Source organism: Mus caroli, unplaced genomic scaffold, assembly GCF_978045245.1.
Source record: "Mus caroli unplaced genomic scaffold, Mus_caroli_1 scaffold_15, whole genome shotgun sequence".
Lineage (NCBI taxonomy): Eukaryota > Metazoa > Chordata > Mammalia > Rodentia > Muridae > Mus > Mus caroli.
This window is the reverse complement of record NW_028227270.1, coordinates 8,849,821-8,855,935: the sequence shown is the minus strand read 5'-3', so window position 1 is coordinate 8,855,935 and position 6,115 is coordinate 8,849,821.

The following is a 6,115-nucleotide window of genomic DNA, read 5'->3' as shown; positions in this document are numbered from 1 at the left end:
CAAGCATAGCAAGCTTAGAAAGGAAAAATATAAAATATATGGTTGGAGTATTAAAGGGGTACCAGGAAGTGAAATGGAGCAAAATCTTGTGTTCTAGGAGATAAAAGATTAAGGGAGTGGAACCTTGGGGCAAGATCCTACCCAGCTAAATTAAAGGTGTGGTACACACCTTTAATCTCAGGAGACAGGCATGCTGATCTCTGCATTCAAGGTCAATCTACAGAGCAAGAACCAGGATAGCCAAGCTTAGGCAGTGGAGGATTTAGAAAACATAAAGCTAGTGATAATGTAATAGGACAAGGGGATCATGTTCTAGTTCCTGTAAGCAGCAGAACTCGGCAGCTTCAGCCATGTGGCTCTGGCTCTAGAGTTAAGAATGGAAGGAACTACTGGGAAAATTGATGCTGGTTAGCTGGAGCTAAGGAATTAGCAGTGATTAAGAAGAGACCAGCATCACTGAGGTGAAATCTTCTGGAAATTGTTTTCTGGGAGCACAAAGAAGCTGTGTTTTAGAGATACCCAAGGTTGTACCTCATGCTGCAGCTGGACTTGGTAATGTGTAAGAGTCACTCAGGTGGTACTGCTTGTGAAGGAATGAAGGGATCATGGAGAGAAGCCAAGGCTTAGCACTGTGAGAGGCCAGGGAAGGCCATTGGAGAAGGTGAAGCCTCAGCTGTAGTTGATGGCCCAGGACTGAAGGGGTCATGCAAAGGATTTGAAGCTTGGCACCCTGAAGAGAGCCTATGAGAGGCTATTGGTGAAGCCTAGTTGGAGTGGAACACCCCAGTGTATTGGAGATGTCAATACCATGAGATGATCACCAAGAACAGCAGCCGTAGTGAAGTGGATCAACCTGGGCTTAGAGTGCTACAGAGCACAGAGCTGGAAAAGTTATGCCAGCCCTTAGGAGGAGTCCAAAAGATCAAGTGGAATCCCAGACACTGAAAGAAGAAGCTGTAACATTGAAATTGCCTTGGAGACTCAAAGATGTTAAAGATGCCAGAGCCATGGGACACATGCTGAGGAAAGCTGCTAACAGGGAGTGGAACTAGCCCAGGAGAAAGCAGATTGTTGTAGTCAACAAAGATGAAAAAGGAGAGGAGATCTGAAGACCGCTTTGACATCAGCCATGGAGATGCAGAGTTTGGAGTTTGCCCAGCTGGTTTCCTGCCTTGATTTGGGGATTACAGTTAATCATGAATGAATCTCAGAAGAGACCTTGAACTTTGGACTTTTAACATTGTTGCGACTGCTATAGACTATGAGGACTTTGAAAGTTGGACTAAATGCATTTTGCATTATGCTATGTTTAAGTATGGCCCCCATAGACTCATGTCTTTGAAGAAGTCTATGGGGACCAGGGAGTGGAATGTGATGGTTTGTAAATCCTTGGACCAGGGAATAGCACCATTTGAAGGTGTGTGGCCTTGTTGGATTAGATGTGACCTGGTTGGAATGGGTGTGTCACTGTGGGTGTGGGTATAAGATCCCCACCCTAGTTGCCTGGAAGTCAGTCTTCCACTAGCAGCCTTTGGATGAAGACATAGAACTCTCAGCTCCTCCTGCGCCACGCCTGCCTGGATACTGCCATGCTCCCACCTTGATGATAATGGACTGAACCTCTGAACCTGTAAGCCAGCCCTAATTAAATGTTGTTTTTTTATAAGACTTGCCTTGGTCATAGTGTCTGTTCACAGCAGTAAAACCCTAATACACCCTTTTTCTGGCTTGACAAAAGGAAAGCACAAAGACTTTAGAAGGCATGTGCACACAGAGACAGAATAAAACATAATAAAAATAAAAAAATGAATTAACATGCACAGGATGACATAATTAGTAATGGTCTGAAGTGGAAACCTATGGGTGCTTTGGAAAATCAGTTGTGTTGGATGGTGTTTTGCTGGGGTAGACACGTGGAGGGTTTTTCTGAAGCAGATACAGATGAGAGGATGTTTTGCTAAGGCAGACATGTGAAGGGACATTTCACTGAAGCAAATACAGGTGAAAGGATGTTTTGTTAAAACAAGCACGTGGAAGGACACATGATGAGCTGTTTGTCCTGACTCTATAGAGAGAAAATCACCAAAGAACTTCTTGTGAGGTTCTGGTGGCTTTTGGCACTTCTGAGGACTCAGGCTGATTGTCAGACTGATGTTGGCTGATACATATCCAAACGGTGAGGCAAAACTCGTGCGAAGACGTGTGATATTTGGAGGAGTATAAATAGGACCTAACGGAGAGTGACGAGGGCTTGCATCGCTAGCTTTGCTTCTTGGTATCCTGTCTTCGTCTTCTCTGATCTTCACTTCCTTTCGAGAGGCTCAGCAGAGAATTTCTTCTGGAGCCCCTGCTGGTGTTGGTCACTCCTGTAGTACTGACTCAGCTCAGGCCCGGCTACTTCTGCTGGGTCGTGCCATTGCTGCTGACTTTGTTTGCTATCCTGGCACTGCTGAACTGGACTGCTGGTATACATTTGCTCCAAGGAACTATTGCTAAGCAGGTCCACTTCCCTGGATCCTAATAACCTTTCTTTCCCTACCTCTGGTGGGTGCTGGGCTACAAGGGAGTTACAGCATTTAAGAACCCTTATTAAAAGTAGGTCTTGGGGAAACCGGGAAAGGGGATAACATTTGAAATTTAAATTTAAAAACATCCAATAAAAATAAATAAATAAATAAATAAAGCAAAAAAATAATAGTAGGTCTTTGAAAAACTTAAGCCTACAGTAGTCAATGTCAGTTACTTCCTCAATATAGGGTTTCTTTTCTACTGAATTCTACATAGATAAGAGAATTGAATTCTGCAGTTACTCAAAAGTGATTATCATAACTCAGCATGTTTACTTATAGTATACTGTGACAAACTATACTTACTGAGACACAGTCACATTCTAAATCCCAAACAACTTAATTAAATTTAGGGCATTACATAGGTAATTCTGTTTATAAATTTAAAGTCAATTATTGGAATCAGAATCTCCTTTTCAGATGACTGCTAACCCAGTTAACTATTCAGCTGAAGAGCATATTAAGAGGCAAATATTAGACATCACAATATACCATTTACTGGCAAGAACACACTAAGGATTCGTCTGAGCTGATTAGTACTCCTGGATTATCACGAACAAATTTCCAATGGTGGAACACTCTGATGAAACAATTAATTAAGTATGTAGTATGATGCCAAGATAGCCAATTAAACAAGTTACGTGATAACTCAAGGGTATATAAAATTACTTACAATATAGACAAACAATATAGTTGGAACTGTGGTTCCTGACTTCTCAAGAACCCACTGTCTAACATCGATAGAGAAGTTAATACATAAACATTACACACACACACTGGCATTCAGCTATGATAGGCTTCATCCTTACATAAGTCTGTCTCTCAAAACTTACGTGACTACATGGATTGTCTGACTTAATCATGCAAAACGGGTGGGAAGGGGCCCAGTTATTATCTTCCTTTTATACAAGTTAACTAAGCCAGAGGAGATAACCAGTATTCTGTTTCTTTCCTCCCCTCCCTCCCTTTCTTACCTCCCCCACCCACTCACTCACAACAACGTTAATGTTAAGATTACTCCAATTAGCTACATATGAGACCTCATGCTCACTTCACTGTGCAGCAGCTTCTGCTACATGTAGAAGTTCTTGATGTTAAAGTGCTGTGATATCTATCAAGAATCTTTCAATCTCTCACATGAAAATCAAGTTGAAACAAATAATCCCAAGACTTTAGGGTAAGTGCATATGTTCAGAAAGAAGAAAAAAGATTTTGCTCCTGAACAGTGAAAGGGAATTTCACAGAAATGAGACTGCAAATAAAGAAAATATTAGCCATATAGACAAAATTCTTCATGGAATCCCCCAATTAAAAAAAATAACTTACTGGTGCCCTACTTGGATGATTTGATAGTCACTCTCTATATCACAGTAAAATAATCGCTTACGCAGAAGACTGAGGAAGTTATCCAGAGTGTCTCATTTGCTCATTAAACTCGCAGCATTCACCTTAGCATCCCCACACTCTAACTTTACTGTTACTCCTTATCCTCTTTTATAGGGCATTTCTTGTGGCATCATTTGCATTAATTTGCAGCTCTCAGCTCTTCCTTCTAACAGAGACGTGTGCTTGGAAAGTTGAGAACTTGCCTGACATTTAACATAATGTTTTGCTCTATAATCCACAGGAACACCGCAACTCTCACCTGGATGTGGACTGCCCCTGGTTCCTGGCTGCAGGGTCCCTTCTGGCTGCTCAGCTTCCTTCCTCAGAGCTCACCTGGCCAGCTTCTCCTTCCACCCGAGAAGGCTGGGCTACCAGGAACAGAGGAGGAGGAGACCGGGGCCAGCAATGCCTCCAGCACTGCCTTCTCTGAGAGCCCGGACAGCAGCACCTTCTCCAGACTAGTTGTAGCTCTGCAATGGCTCCAGCACAGGTAGCCAGATGCAAGTGGCCAGCCACCCATCACAAGCAGCCAGCTGCCAGTGCTAGACGTTCCTGGCCAAGCCTCACAGCCAGAGGCCCTGGAAACATGAAATTCATTTTTACAAAACATACCATGAGAGTAATGCAGTGCAGGATGGGAGAAGCTTAATGGTTCAAGGAATAAAATGTAACTCTTCCCAGTCACGGTGCAATTCCCAAAGCACATCTTGAGAGTATATTCAGCATGACCAGATGAAAAGGACAATAACAACCTTCTAAGGGGTGAAGGTAAAGGTATTGATATGGGACAGACTGCTTAAACTTTAAACACAGCCTCTGGCAATGCTTCTCTATACACTAAGTATGGACTCCAGTTTTCCATGCATGTAAAAATTTATCAAGGTATATAGATATATAGTTCAGTGGCACAGAACTTACTTGGAATGTGCCAGGCTCTGATTAGATCCCCAGCAGAAAACTCTCTCTCCTCTCCTCTCCTCTCTCCTCTCTCCTCTCTCCCTCTCCCTCTCCCTCTCCCTCTCCCTCTCCCTCTCCCTCTCCCTCTCCCTCTCCCTCTCCCTCTCCCTTCCTCTCCCCCTCCCCCTCTTGTGTGTGTGTGTGTGTGAATTATATCCTAACATCAAAATTTGTAGATGCCTAAACATTACAGGCAAAAACTAAGTATGAAGAAATAAAGTCCCAACAGCCAGGAACTGTTAAAAGTTGATTATAAAATGGGACTGGGAATTTGAACAAAGAAGGACAGAGAATATTACTATAAACACTTGTCATAGAATTTTATTTCCTTTTCATGCAGGTTCTCCAGTTTTGTTGAGTATAGCCTTTTGTAGAAGGATCTGATGGTGTTTTGGATGTCTTCAGGATCTATTGTTATGCCCCTTCTTAGAATTGGGAACAAAACACCCATAGAAGGAGTTACAGAGACAAAGTTTGGAGCTGTGATGAAAGGATGGACCATCTAGAGACTGCCATATCCAGGAATCCATCCCATAATCAGCTTCCAAATGCTGACACCATTGCATACACTAGCAAGATTTTGCTGAAAGGACCCAGATATAGCTGTCTCTTGTGAGACTATGCCGGGGCCTAGCAAACACAGAAGTGGATGCTCACAGTCAGCTATTGGATGGATCACAGGGCTCCCAATGGAGAAGCTAGAGAAAGTACCCAAGGAGTTAAAGGGATCTGCAACCCTACAGGGGGAACAACATGATGAACTAACCAGTACCCCGGAGCTCTTGTCTCTAGCTGCATATGTATCGAAAGATGGCCTAGTCAGCCATCACTGGAAAGAGAGGCCCATTGGACTTGCAAACTTTATATGCCCCAATACAGGGGAACGCCAGGGACAAAAGAATGGGAATGGGTGGGTAGGGAAGTGGGGAGGGGGTATGCGGAACTTTTGGGATAGCATTGGAAATGTAATTGAGGAAAATACGTAATAAAAAAATATATATATATATTAAAAGATTTTTATTTCCTAACTATAGGTAATTTTATTTTATTTTTTATTTTATTTATTCATTTATTTATTTTTACTGATAACAGAAAAAAATTGTAGCTTTTAAAAAAACAAACAGATGGGAGCCCTCTGCCTCAGGAGAAGGGAGCGCCATATTGGTCCCAGGACTCCGCCGAACTTAGGAACTTAGTCTGCACAG